A 15348-nucleotide genomic window follows, 5' to 3' on the forward strand; every position below is an offset into this window, starting at 1 on the left:
TATCTCGCCCGCAAAACATATTCCTTAACATTTATTGGCAATGTTTATCCGGGACAGCAGCAGTGTTATTAGGAAATCGGTCATACTCTCTGGACGTTTCCTCAACGCGCGTTCTGAGATTCTGCGAGCAGCGGCCTCCCTCGCGCCGGCAGACGCGCGCCTCCCGCTCCCTTCTCACGCCGCCACACCCCCTTTCTCGCGAGCGCTGAATGGTACGTCCCGGTGATGCCGAACGTGTCAGACAGTGAAAAATCCGTGAAGACTTGAATCTTAACCGTTCAGAATACGACGCTCACTCCGCGTGCGAATGCGCGTGTGTATGCGAGCTGCCGCATCCCGTTTCGCTCAGCATCCGCTCTTGCGCGTTACCCGGTAACCGAGCACCGCGCTCCCGCCGCCTAACCGGAGCCACCGTGTCTCCGTGAGCTCTCAGAAGGATAAACACCAGGATTCAGTGCCGGAATTCACAAAACGACCCTTTCCGCATATCCGCCAGAGATTAAACCAGCAATCCCGGGATTTTCGACTGAATCATGGTCAGCGTTAAGAAAGGTAAGAGGCAGAGCCCCGGTAAACATCCCCCGTTATCAGAACCTGCATGTATTTGGGGTTGTTTACTTGTATACACTGAATACAGACGTGGATACTCTTAAATAGATAGCTCCGGGTTCGGCATCCCTGTCAGTTGGCAAACAAAGGGTTTGAATATTCGCTTATTCTTAAATATAACGACGAAATACAGAGAACCCGTTATAAGGCGGCGGAAAGAAGCTCGGTAAATTTCTCCTGCGCAGCACATCTGTAAAGACAGACATCCCCGCACACAGACAGCCTTTTAAACGAATCCCCGTCCATCCAGCGCGAGACTTTCTCGGATACGAGGTTTTCCACCTTTACCGGGCGCAACTCATTCTTGACAGTATCGACTGGACGAAAGACACCAATTACCGCGGCATGCGAACTTGACTGACTGGACCCGACCGTTACGCTCTTTTACACTTGCGATATATTTACACGAGTTATGTTGGGTAATACAGTAGGCGGCGTGTAATGTGTGTTAAGTGATTTCACGGACGATATGATGGGACAAAATGACCGCGACTGGGTCACCTGCATGTCATGGTATTTAAACAGGTAAACATTTACATTTAACGTCATGTTCTCGGCTTTACCGACGAGGGCGGACGTGTCCACCGGCCGCTCGAATGTATAATGCCGCCGCGCGTTCTCCGTCAGTGGTGTGTGTGACCGATGTGCGACACATCTGTGCATTATTTCCCTTAGAGGGAAACCACTGGAAACCTATAGAAAGTTAGTCGAGAAACAGTTAAGATAACGGACGTGTGTCACTTGCAAATGCATCGTTTTATTTATTTTCATTGTGCGTTCGGGCAGTGTGAGAGAATTCTACGTACACACTTTACAATGCTAAATAAACAATTCAGAATTCTAGACATATGAACCTCACATTTTTAGGTATTGCGAAATGGCCTGTGTATTTGTGTGTGTGCACTAATGCATATCATTTTTTTTGTCGGTGATGGTACCACAGCGATAAAGCTTTTTTAATGCCATAGGTTGCAGGTTCAATCACAAGTTTGTTTTACTAAAATCACAGTCCTCCTTTGCCCTTCAGCGAGGAACAGAGTAGCTACAGACCTAACCTGGGGACATAAACGCAAGTTGTTAATGATAAATTGTAAAAAGAAATCTCTAAATGGCAACTGCTTTATATAAATCTTTTATGCTGCAATATGAAACACAAAAGGCATTTGTCTTACAATTGCCTAATTATTTGTAAAAAAAAATGGCCCTGACAATATTTATTAATCTGTGTTGCTGTGTGTATTTTTTTAGATGTTCCATTACGAAAGACACGAAATAAAGGTAGACTCGACCATTACGTTTTTTCCTTTGAAGGCATTGCGTTCTGTACCAGGTGCTGATTTCTTCATTATGTGCGAACAGTTGAGAACATCAGTACAGAACATTAGATTATCGGCATGTGTGTTTATGACTCTCATTTAGACCTGAACGTAGTGCTTTTGTCTTTCTCTGTAATGTTGAGGTTTGGCTGCCCACGCTGGCATTAACCCCATGCTATGCCTCACCCTCTCCTAACAATGGAGGTAAAGACCCGGAGGGGCTCCAGCCTGCTCTCAGCGAACGCAACAGTACTGCGTTCAGCTTTCATTAACACCACACTCGGAGAGGGAGAGAGCGAATACAGAGAGTTCTTAGCTTTTTGACAGGCTCCACCGGCTTGGGAGGCTAATACATCAAAAGCTTGCAGCTAGTGCAGCCCATGGGGTACTATTGTTCGATGTTTAACATTTATTAACGGACGTTCCTGTTTTACTTATGTATTTCTTTTTAGAAAAAAGCACTTGTTGAAATAGCAATCAATTGTTTTATAGTTGAAAATAACCATTATATCAGCAATGTTTAAAGGGTCTGTGGTGTGTTATAAATTGCCCAAGCATGTATTAGACATGTAAAATTAAAAATAGTTAAGTGTTGGCTCAAAAGATACATTCTATCTTAAAGCGAATGCTCACCTAGACTTGCCTAAAATGCCTCGTGTAACCACATCCCCACAAATCAGCATCAGTTGGTGGTATGATTTGACAAAGACAGGCAAAATGTATACGCAAGTGAGGTGGGCGTACCTGTCAGTACAATTGCTTTGGAACCCGATGTTCCAAACATGGTAAGAGCCGTCACATTTCCATCACAGGCTTGCAGTATTCAACCAATCACTACACACTGGTTATCTGGCCAATCATAGCTCACCTCGCTTTTCAGAGCGATGAGCTTTGTAAAAAATCCATGCGTTTCAAATAGGCGAGGCAAAGAGAAGATACAAACATGCACGGTATGTGAAAAATACAGCGCTTTTGAACCTTAAATCATGTATACACATTGCATTACATCTAAAACAAATGATAATTTTTCTTTTAGCCCTGTCATACGACCCCTTTATATATATTTTTCAACATGAACCCACTTACAGTGCATTTTTGGATATAGGTCGGTTTGTTTAAGCATCAACTAACAGTTTGTTTTTATTCCGGCGACTTTGTAATTATTGCAGAAAATGTTTTCATCCTGCCCTCTGACCAACAGAAACCCACACAAGGGTTTATCAGGCACTGGGGTGTCACAAGGGGGAATATATTGGACCTCATTACAGATTAGCCACCGTTGTCAACTGGCCTCAGCTTTGACATTAGCATGTTAACGCTACTCCCTTATGTCTGGATTAATACTGCACTGGAAACAGGGGATTAAGCAGCATTTACCCAACCCAGATCTGCCAGTCACACAGCCGTAATTATACTAGCAAAGTGTCTTTTGCTAATGCTTCTGTGTTTTTAAGCATTGATGAGCAATAACCAGGGGACCAATCACCGTGCAATGACACAGTGTTGTTTTTCCACTTATAAATACTTGAAGGTTATTTGGGCTTTATTAAGGTTAGAAAATGTAATATGTTCAACGCAGCGGTGCGGAGTTCGAGGTTATTATTTTTCTTCTATAATTATGCTAATGGGTCTTTTTAACAGGAAATATCTGCAAGCGCATGCTTATAAGTTTCCTATTACTGTTTAAAGGTAGAACAATAAATCAAGATTTTATGTGAAATCAGTTTCTCTTCAATGATGTTGTAGGGCTTTTAGGACGTTTTTTGGGGGCTGAATTGTATTTGAAAAATAATGTGTTAAATCATCAGCATTCAGAAATACAGTAATTACAGCTGATATTAGGGAAAATGCAGCACAGTAGGTACAGTAGAACTTTTACTTTTAATACGGATGCATGCTGGGCCCCCGAGCTCTTGGTTAATTATATTTCTCTCCCCCATTCTTCTTCTCCTATCCTCTTATCAGACCCCCAATGCGTGTTATTCTCCCTCACTCCCTTTTTCTTACCCCCTTCAGTTTGGAAGCCCCCCGGCTTATATGCCATTCAGATAGATTGTAGTCTTTCTAAGAAAGGTAGTAATTTTCGCAGTCTTGACCCCCCCCAACCTCACCACCCTGGCACACTCTCTTTAGTAACAGTGAGCTAAGTCAGCCTACACCTCTCTGTCTCAACCGTATTTTTCAGTTCTTTCGTTATGCTTTTTTCCTGTTTCCTCTTTCTTGTTTACCCTTGCATCTGATTCTTCATTATAGTTCTCAGTATTGTAGTTTGGCTTGGGTGGAGACTGATACACGCATACTAGAGCCCTGAGGTTCCAGAGAAGGCTGTGATATCATAATAGGACTTCAGAACAGAGAATGCCTTCTATTCTGTTGTCTTCATTCTTCGTTGCGGTTTTAAAGCTTGGCATGAGTCGGTATTGTTAATCACAGGCTACATTTACTCGTCGTATGCCCCACATAATTGTTGATTGTTTACATTGGCATCAATATAAATTTCACTTAATAGAATTTACATTATCGTTTTTGTATACTCTCAAATGCAATAGACATGTCTGGAAACAGTCCTCAGTTGCGTCAAAAGACATGCTGTTAATAAAATTAGGGATGCACCGATATGTCAATTTTGGCCAATAACGATAACCGATAATTCTTAAACATTGGACGCCGATTACCGATATATTGGCCGACATAATTTTTTTAAATATTAATATAAAATTCCCTAAGTCAGAAACAAAAGACAAAAAGCAGAAACCTGCTTTTATTTGAAAACCTTCACAGCGGAAAACAAAGTAACCATAAGTTTGCTTTTTTTTTAAATCATGCACCAAGCCTACTTTAAACTTGTTAACGATTCTTTAACCTTCAAACTTTTCTGATATATTTAATAAACAAATTATAGATGTTCTTCCAGAAAATGTTTTCAAGAGACTCATGTCTAACTGGTCTCAAGACAGAAAGCGTTCAGACAGCAGTCTGATTCAAACAATATGCATTTGATAATTTACACATTCATAAATACTGTATCTACATACTGTTAGAAATGTTTTGCTAATAGCAGTAAGTGAATGATCACGACAGAAAGACGGTACTGTACTGTATAAGAGCATGTGGTATTTTAACTGAGAGCAGCGTGCAGATGAAGTAGTTTAACCAGAGAAAATTATTTATGATTTATCAGCTTTAATATATCGGCATACATTTTATTATCGGCGATACCGATAACATTAGAAGTGACCATTTATCGGCCGATACCGATATGGCCAATAATTTATTGTGCATCCCTAAATAAAATATTTAGTTTACTTAAATTGAACTATGTGATCAGCATATTTTACAAGTTATATATTGTTGTAATTGCAGTCCTACTATACTTGGCCTTCAGATGTGATATTATGTGAGACTCCAAATTATTATGCTCAGTCTGACGAACACTGCAGATGGCATGACGAGGAAGTGCACAATGATATATCACTTCACAGGATGTGGACAGGGAATTTTAGCCATCAGTCACTGTTCACAACCTTAGTAATATAAGAAATAAAGGCTGAACTAAATGTGGTAAAAAGGGGTTGAGGGAGCAGTCTTTTTATTCTGCTTGCTTCATCTCAGGAGTTGTTTTACCAGGCTGCATTTGTGAAATGTGCCAGATATGTAATTGTTAAAATGCAGTTATGATGGAAATGGGTTATAGTGAATCAAATTCTAAATCAACAAAATCACATCTAGGGCTTTGAGTGAGACGAGAAAGATTTGGGGAAAATGCTGTTAACTCTACAGATTCTGCTCAGTGTATAGGCAGTAGTAGTTAACACTGTAGGTTTCCTGTGAATTGGAACACAGTTTTGAGAAATCTGTGAGGTCATAATAGATGAAGAATCCTCTATTCTTTAACAGAAACTTTGTTGCAGTTTTGAACTCTAAAGGCCCATTAAACAACTTTTTTTCTATGTGGTCTCAATATATAGACCAGATACAGTAGTTCAGAATCACTTGCGGTTTACCTTTTATTTTATTTTTCAAATCGTACAAATATTAGTCTAACATTTCGATTCAGTTTTAAATGTTCTGTTAGTCGTATTTTGTTCAAAGGTGTGTAGTGTTAAAAAACGGAAACAGGAAGTTCTTCTGGACCAGCGTAGGATCAGCGTTGCTGAAGTGTTTTCTGAAGTGGTCTATACTTTATTGACCATAACTATAACCAGGATAATATCACAAATAATTCAGCACCAACTTTTGACTTAGAACTACAGTGGTTATAAGCTCCTTACACATGATTCGTTAGCCAAAAAATTTAAAACAAAATAAACACAATTGAAGATGTTTGGTATCGCGGTATTATATTATATATGGCAATTGATTGGACCATGATGATCGTGCAGTGAAAAACAGCCCTTGTTTTCTTCCGTCTAGAACATAAAAAAAATTAAGAACATTACAGTTCTTGTTCACTGAGACTAATTCATTATAGGAAGTGTCTTGCTCTAAAAATAAGTTCTAGAAATGTGTGATAAATGGGTTTCTGAGGAACACTCATTAAGTCTCAGATATGTGTGTTTGAGAAGGACAGACTCTCATCACTCTCATTGACTTCCTCCGGTGTAATAATGTGAACGAGATTGAGCATGTGGAACATGTTTCAGCGATGACCAGATTGACCGAGCGGCTACAGTCAGTTGAATGATTATATTCATGTTTTTAGATTTTCGCTCCTAGATATTTGACATGCATGAAAACCGGCAACACATTTTATTATAAGTGATAGAAAGCAAATAATGTCTGTCTCAGCAGCGCAATCCACCAGCACAAACATATTACGTGTGAATAATATTTAGCATATGTCACAGCAGACTGTTAAATTGTTCTCATATTGGTTTAACCTTTTCTATGCTTGCTTTGTTTTTGGTAACTCAATTTTCCTTATGCCTATCATATCTCTCTCTATCAACCGGTGCGAAATCACACATTTAAAAGAACAGAAAACGCATTACAAGTTGACAAAATCTGAAAAGACTTCCCTCACTCTGTAGGTCAGGCCGCCACACATTTCCATCCATTTTAAAAAGGGTATGCTGCCTTTGCACACAATGGAGGAAGAAGACGCATTGTCCAGCTTGAGGACCCATAACAGTGCCCAGCAGATATGGCGGTGTGGATTGATTTAATGACACGTCATACATTGCAGGTTTAGAGTAATTAACATACTGATTAGACTTTTCAGAATATATTCTTATTCTAATCAGCAGTCTCATTTGCAAGCTATGAAACATCATACAGCAGGGTGCCAGGGTGGGTTGCCTGTCATTTAGCAGACACTTTCAACCAAAGCAACATACAGTACGCTAATTTCAGGAGCAACCTGAGGTCGAGTGTCTTGCTCAAGGGCACAAAATCTAATGTAACTTTGACACGGTAACTTTCCAGTGCGTGGATCCCCGCTGGTGTGTGAATGTGCAACCTAGGATGTCAGTCCAGATTGTTTTTTTGCCATTTCTTTTCAGAGAACAGTGGAAAGGTGACAGGAATCATAGAGAGAAGTGGCGGATGTCACAAGTGTGCGTGACTAAAGTGATATATTGCAGTAATTAATTGCACTGTGATTATGAATCTACCCATCTTTGATGATGCAAATCTTTAAAAAGCTCTCGGCCTACATTAATAAAGCCCATCGAGTGATTAATCAAGCACACGGACAGATTTTAGTCATTGCACAGTTCTCCAATCTGAGGTTCTTGAGCCAAGCTGTAATTTAAGTATGATTGGGTTTTAGTGCGTCGAGATGATTAGGCGTTCGGGTAAGAGTTTGCTAGCAGTGAGACAGCCTTAAAACAGTGCCTGACAGGCTCTCATCTGTGACACTGCAGGTGCTTTGTTAACCTGTAATAGGGGCACTTGAACGGCTCACCTCTAGGCCGGACTCAAACCGGCCACCTGTTGTGGAATGATTAGGGGTAATTGTGTGTATGTGTGCGTATAAAAAACCTTAGGCCTGTAAACCCTCACCTAATCACCTGTAACTGCTTACCCAGCCTCCTCAAGCCATTTATCTATGACTGATTTGTGTGTGAGATCCAAAACCCTGTAGAGCTGATCCGATTTCAGGGCTGTTATTTTCCCTCTGATGCCCCCAACACAGATTCTGTTAACGTTGGCCTATCAGAAATAAAGCCTTGTGGACTATCATGAAATATTTTATTATAGTTTTTCTCTTTTCCCCGAGCAAGAGTCAGTCCTCCCAATGCATTGGTTAGAATCTAAATTAAATACAAATTTTAGTTTTTTCGCCACAAATTTTAAAAGCCGTTCATTACTAATGTATGCCTAATGCGAAATCCGTGTTTTAAATGAGCACTCCTCTACCGGGTCACGTTGAGTTTATGTGACATCACAAAGTGACACGCTGGGTTTCTGTGACAATGACATCAGTAGCGATGTCACAGCGATGAAACCGAGAAAATGCGAAGAGCTGAATAATTCAACAAGTCATCTCACCACGCTGAATCGGACGGGTTTGAAGGAAAAATCTAGATTCCTCTCTGTAAAACCATCTCGCTGAAACATTGTTCACTTGATATTATTAGTGTTCTCATAAAGCTGCTCATTTAAATTTAATATTATTTAATAGATATATATTTACACATTCTGCTGCATATTTAATGAAACGCGGCTCTTTTTGTCTTCATCCAGCATGATTATATTGGAGGGATGTCTCAGCATTGAAATATCACGTCGTGAAATTCTATTAGCCTATGAATTTTTGCCGGAGCCGTTAGCATGCCTGACGCTAAGTGTTTTTGTTGTTCTAGAGATTATTACGGATGTGTGCCCGGAATGAAAAGAAGCACGTGGGGGTCACGTTGATACAATGCGGAGAGGTGTTTATTTAGTATTAAGAGGCGATCAGACTGAAGAGGTTTTAGAGTAGAGGATGGGGTCAGTTTCTCTCGTGCTGGAGTGCATGACGGTACTCTGCGTGAGCTCCTCGTGTGCGTGCCCGTTCATCTTGAGATCTCGAAGAGATGAAGGTTGAGGAGGTGGTGCGTGAATTTGGAGTGTCTTGGAGAGACGTTCTATTTGGATGTTTTGGCTAAACCTCCTTCGTTTCTGCCTCCAGCGGAATTATCTGGCGTTTTGTGTTGCCGTGCCTTGTTGAGCTTGAGTCGGCTCCAGCTGTGCCATGTCTCCGGTCTTCACCACGGGTTGTGTGTTTTGCTACTGTCCTAGGTGCTAACGAAGTATGTGCATGTGCTTGCCACTGGAGCTCGCCATCACAGAATTCCCTCAGAGTGTGTGCGCTTTTAAGCTGTGATAATGTAACGAAACAAATCTAAACATTTCTTTTTTTAAAGAGAGATTGTTTGGCTTAAATATGTTTATTCATATTATTGTACGGCGGAATTTTTCCCACAGTATTTCCACTGAAACAGAAACTGGGAAATCAGGATGAAAATTGGATTTCATTTCCAAAAATGACACAAAGCACGACTAGATTGCATCATGTACTGATGTAGTATTGATGTATTTTTCCAAACCTCCGGAGATCAAGCATGAGAGGACTAGCACTTAAATCTGAATTCAATGTTAATTCAGTTGGCTCATTATTGGAAACTCGGCTACGTCACATTCAGTTCTCTGAAGACTGTGAAAGCACAAAATACTTGCTCAAATGTACCCAAATATTTAAAGGGTGCCCACAGCTTATAAATGTTTAGGAGGTTAAAAACTCTCAAACTTGAACCGGCCTCACTCAAAAGCCTCTGGCATCTCTGTAACACATGAATTGCTGAATTTATGAAAGCATTTACTGCCATACTTCTCGAGCAAAATGTCTAAGCCTGTGATTTGTAGAGGTTGTGGATGGTTTCCAGTCCATCATAGAAATGCATGTGTAAAGAAACGTGGCATTTGCTAAAGGCGCTGGCAAATGCAGCTTGTGTTCAAACATTTGAAAATGTTCAAGGTGTCAAACTGGAACGTTTCTTGTGGCCATTTACGAATTAGAAATATTAGGTCCCTCATCCTCACGCCTCTGTCACCGACTTTCATGGCGGGGCCTTTTAGATCAATGCGGAACTGTGAAACTCAACAAAGACAAATTATGGAAAGGGATCTCATTTGCGATACGCCGCGAGGAGGGGAACTTCATTTATGAGCGGAATTAATAAACGCATTCGGAATTTGAATCGGAACGTCCCCACGGGCTCTGGATTCTAAACATTCCGGATGCTGTCGCGCTCAGATAAACGGACTCAGCTGCTGTTGAGTTTATTTATTCCTGTCCACCAGCACGTTGAGATACAGAGGTCAGAGGAGGTGCTCTGGTTGTGACTCTCTGATATTAGTATGCACGTCCAGCACGATCAAGGTGGTGAGGGCTTAGTGGGTACCGATCTGCACCGGTAATGTGGCGAATGGATGTTCAGTCCCAGGTGAGCGCGATCTATGAACTGGTGGGTTACTGAAATCACTGTGCTCCTCTATTACTATCGAGCCCTTGAGCGAGACACCAAACCCCAGGATACTCCACAGGCATTGTGCCTGCAATTAGTGTACTGTCACTTTGGATAGAAAAATCTCTACTTAATGGCTAGTAAGTAACACAATCCGGGTAGCCGGTCCGACATGAAAACATAAGTCTCTCTCTTCTTTCACCTTGTAACCGATTGTCCAGTTCTCGGTATCTTAAACCGAACAAAACAATAGAGCGAGTTACCGTTGAAGGTGTGTGCGTGAGGGCGTGCTGAATCGCATTTTTTCTCTTCGAACCCGTAGGTGGTATGCACTACCTGTGTTCTGCTTTCTCCGCTAAAGACTCGTAATTTTGTACCTCTGTATTCTCGTGTCGACGTCGTTTGTACATTTGGTGGTTCGGATTGTTTGTTTGCGTAGGTATACGCAGCCCCCCCACTGTTTTTGCTCGTCTTAACCAATCTCCTGAGAATTACTTGATCGTTTCTGTTCCCTATCTCTCGCTTTCTCTCTCTCTCTCTGAAATGCTAATTTATTCTCTCCGTCGTTCTTTCGTTCTGTCAGAGCGAGTGTGTGGGAGGGAGAAACGGCTTCTCAGGGAGAGGGGATAAACGCTGGTCTGAGATCAGTAAAATGGAGACATCTGGTAATGAGAGTGACCTTCATACGCCGCCGAGACCTCGATACCTTTTCTTTATTGATGCATTGAAAGTTTTACAAAAGCCGACATCCCCTGGGCCGAGGAGCTGTTTTTTGTTTCAGCACGAAAAATCTCTCCACAGTCGGTTGCTTTGTTTACCCCGGTTTAAGAAATTCACTGCTCTGTGTCAGAGTGATTCAGAGGTGCGTTTCATTGGGATTTTCGAAAGGTGCCGTTTTGTTGCGGGGTTTCATTAGGGGGTTTGATCAAGTATTTTGAAGCGCGGAGCACAATTTCAAGTTCATAGCTGAATAAATGCCGCAGCCTAAGAGTCTCTCTATTTCTTGCGTTTCTCCCTCACTCCATCCTCAAGCATAACGGTCACCTCCGATTCCTCATCTCATGAAGGAGACTGGAGTTTTGAAGGATGAATTGCACAGAAATACCTGAAGCAGAGAAGAGGGAGAGAGAGACCCCGTCCTTTAATTAGTCTGTAAAGACAAACGCATTATCGCAGCACTCCTCCATTCTCACCTCTCTAGACTTGGCGAGAGTCAATTCAAAACAAGTAATGAAGGAACAATTGAGAAAGAAATGAAAAGGCATTGGGACAGAAATGGCAGGAACAGACAATCAGAGTGAAAGAGAGAGAGGTAGGGATAAAGTAGGAGAGGGAGACGCATTTCAGGTTGACCGTGACAAGGTGAGAGATAATGATAGAATCCAAACCCTAGAGAGAATTGTGTGTGTGTGTGTGTGGTGTTGGGGCTGATATTCATCATGACGGGTCAGGTGTGTATGACTTTAGTCACTCCATTGTCTTGAAGGCTCCCAGTGAAACGCATCCCTCTGAGGAAAGTGTAAGGGCAAAGCATATGGGTCACAGGTCAATGTCTCACCGCACACACACATGCCGACTGTTTTCTGGTGTTTTTGGGCTGTTATGGTTGTCGATTATGGCAGTGTCATGTGTTCGCTCATGCGAGGGAAAGGAGCTTACTGCAGAGAGACGCTGAATATAGAGGGAATGGAGGATAGTGCTCTGGGTCAAAGCTTAAACAGTATTTAAACTCACTCAGATAAGCACGTCTGATTAAATCATCAGCCATTTAATCTTAAGAGATCTTTGCATATTTGCCTTCTTAGTAACTTTAGTACTTGACTTCGAGCTTCTGGATGTCATGCATTGTGAGGGAATTCTTGATGCATTATAATTAGGCTACTTATGATATGTTCAATATTTTTTGTTGCCGAAATAAACAAACTAACATCATGAATATTGCAGTAAATTTAATGTACTTTTTATTTGGTCATTAAGATCTCGAAAGACTGGTTCCACGTCTGCACTTTGTGTCATGACTTTTGGTATGAGAATGCATAGACGGATCTATTTTTATTTAAGTCTTTAGTTTAAATCTCTGTCACCAGCTATTTAAAAATTATAGATTTGTGGATGTTATATTTATGTAAATAGGGGGGCACGGTGGCTTAGTGGTTAGCACGTTCGCCTCACACCTCCAGGGTTGGGGGTTCGATTCCCGCTTCCGACTTGTGTGTGTGGAGTTTGCATGTTCTCCCCGTGCCTCGGGGGTTTCCTCCGGGTACTCCCGTTTCCTCCCCTGGTCCAAAGACATGCATGGTAGGTTGATTGGCATCTCTGGAAAAATTGTCCGTAGGGTGTGAGTGCGTGAGTGAATGAGTGAGTGTGTGTGCCCTGCGATGGGTTGGCACTCCATCCAGGGTTTATCCTGCCTTGATGCCCGATGACTCCTGAGATAGGCGCAGGCTCCCCGTGACCCGAGGTAGTTCGGATAAGCGGTAGAAAATGGATGGATGGATTGATATTTATGTAAATCACTTCTTTCTTAGCTGTACTTGTTCAGTTTAGAAAATATGTTTATTTGCATAAATAAGAAATACATTTTAGTGCAAACATGGAAAATTTAGATCTTCAAATATAAATTTGAATATAGATTATGAGAATTAATATCAAATATTGTCAAAATGCTGAAAAATATCAAGATATATATATATATATATATAAAATTCACCAGCAATTATTAGTTTGCGTTCATTCTGCTGTATTATCAGATGTATATCACTGCTGTACTTCTGAAACCTTATATTATTTCTTGATTTAATTTTTTTAGCCATAAATCCTAACTATATGTCACCCATAATGTTTGCTTTTGCAAATATCTAACCAATATTATACACAATGTGTATGTCAACATTCACAACACAATATTTAATCATTTAAAAAGTACAGTGTTTTCTTCATTTCCTGAAAAACAGTGAACTTGGACGTCAGAGGGTTCAGATGGACAGCAACGATAAATTCAAATATTTTAGACCGTAAAATAGTAAAAACAAAGATACGGTTCTCGTATTTTTTTTATATAATATTATCATGAGTTTTATTGCTTTTTAATGAAATCTTAAATATGGTACTGTGAGAATTTATAATTCATTAAAATTGCATTTTGTAATAAATCATTATATGGCATTTTGATTTATTATATACACAGACACATCAACCTTTTTATTGAGTTATGTTTTATGACAGTTGTATTATCATATTATGTATTATTCAGTTTTATTTTATAGTGTGTTTATTTTTTACTGTGCCAGTTTATGAGAACTGAGTGTGTTTGTTCTATTTTCTAACCAATCAGAGCGCATTTGCTTTCGTATCCTGTGAGGGTTGTTAACTCATTCTGTGGATGTAACGACCAGCTGGATGAGAGAAGCATGTAAAGATGGAAATCAAAACTCGGTGACTTTCAAAAATAATGAGCAAACATCTGTCCCAGGGGGCAGGAGTTTCCTCCCAGGGCTCCCTGACCACAGGTGTGCGTCCCTGCCTACCTTTTAAATACGAGTCCATTCAATTGCAAACGAGGCAAAATAAAGCACTGTTACCTCATTAGTCCGGTGCGTTGGAAATTCTAGGCTCGGGTTGCGTGAGCCATTTGCATATCGCGTGGTATCAGATTGGCACGATCGTCGCGCTCGGTTCTCGGGTGAAAACGAGATTTGCATGTTTTGCGGTTATTTACTCCGGAAAATTATCAGCGGGCCAATGAAAGAAATTGGCTTTTTATTATTTCAGCGGTTTACATGTCATTAGTCCCGACACCTGCGAAAACACTTTCAGTTCTTGTGCTGAAGAGGAAGACAGACAGATTTTCTCCTCACCCTTCTTATCAGCAGTGAAGTGCTACGTTGTGTCCGCTGAGAGACAGACAACAAGAACAGTCTAATTAAGTCTCTCAGTAATCAGAAAGTGTTTGACTGTCTCCAGTGTGAATGACTCACACACACTCTCTCTCTACGTCATGTCATTTCGTGCAATGCCTTTCTTTGCTAGCCCTTCTGTAGATGTGTTTCTTTTTACGTCTATATGAACCTGAGCACCGTGTGTGCTTGTGCACATTTTTCTGCATTTTACTTAATAAAACTGAAATCCTGTTTGTCTATCAGGGAACTGTGTTTGTGACATACGTTACCTTCTTTCATGTGTGTCTGCTGACAGAATGATCTGCGACTTATGTAAAGCGATTGAAGGTGATTGTGGGGTGAACGGAGCCCATGTTTTCCTCTGGCCAGAAATGAAAGAGAGTCAAACAACATCAGTAAACTTCTCACACACACAAATAAATGTATATACCTTTGAGACATATTTTAATCTTTTTCTGCTCTCTCCCACTGCCTCACACACACTCAGAAACACACACGCACCCCTAAGACAGTGAAAGTGTACCCCCCAGTCATTATTTATTGTAATTCAAAAATAATGATGCCAGCATATATTATAACGGATACACACACACTCACACATCATGCCTTGGCCTAGTTCTGATCGCAGATATTTGGCTGGTGATGAATTCTGAATTGTATGTGTACAGGATTAGTCCCGCAGGGGGATTGTGTATATACCTCAGTGTGTGCGAGTGTGTGTGTGATTTTGTGCATGCATCACTATGTGTGTGTGTTTGATGTGGATGTGTTTCAGTGTTAGATCACTCAGTGTTTTAACAGGTGCTCTTAGATGTGCCTCCTCTGGGCTCAGCAGGTGGATAGTGTGTGTGTATAAACTAAAGATGCATGGTAAATTTCCGATAAATGGCTATTAAAAAATCTGGGTTGCTCTTGAAGAACATCTTTAATTTGTTTATTAAATAAAAAATATAATAGAAAATTTTGAAGGATAAATAATCGTTAATTAGTTTAAAGTATGCTTGGTACATGATTTTCAGGGGGAAAAAAGAGAACTAATGGATATCTTGTTTTCTGTAGTCAATGTTTTCAAAT

The 15348-nt window shown here is 40.7% G+C and overlaps 1 protein-coding gene across 1 annotated transcript in view; it reads left to right on the forward strand.

Moving 5' to 3' along the window:
* Window positions 1-241: 241 nt before the first annotated feature.
* Window positions 242-15348, forward strand: part of tenm1 (teneurin transmembrane protein 1) — a 130359-nt gene continuing 115252 nt past the window's right edge. The window contains exon 1 of the mRNA XM_056745641.1: window positions 242-552. The gene's annotated coding sequence lies outside the window, so the exon portion shown is untranslated. The remainder of the gene's footprint in view (window positions 553-15348) is intronic.

This window comes from Triplophysa dalaica, chromosome 4, assembly GCF_015846415.1.
Source record: "Triplophysa dalaica isolate WHDGS20190420 chromosome 4, ASM1584641v1, whole genome shotgun sequence".
Taxonomy (NCBI): domain Eukaryota; kingdom Metazoa; phylum Chordata; class Actinopteri; order Cypriniformes; family Nemacheilidae; genus Triplophysa; species Triplophysa dalaica.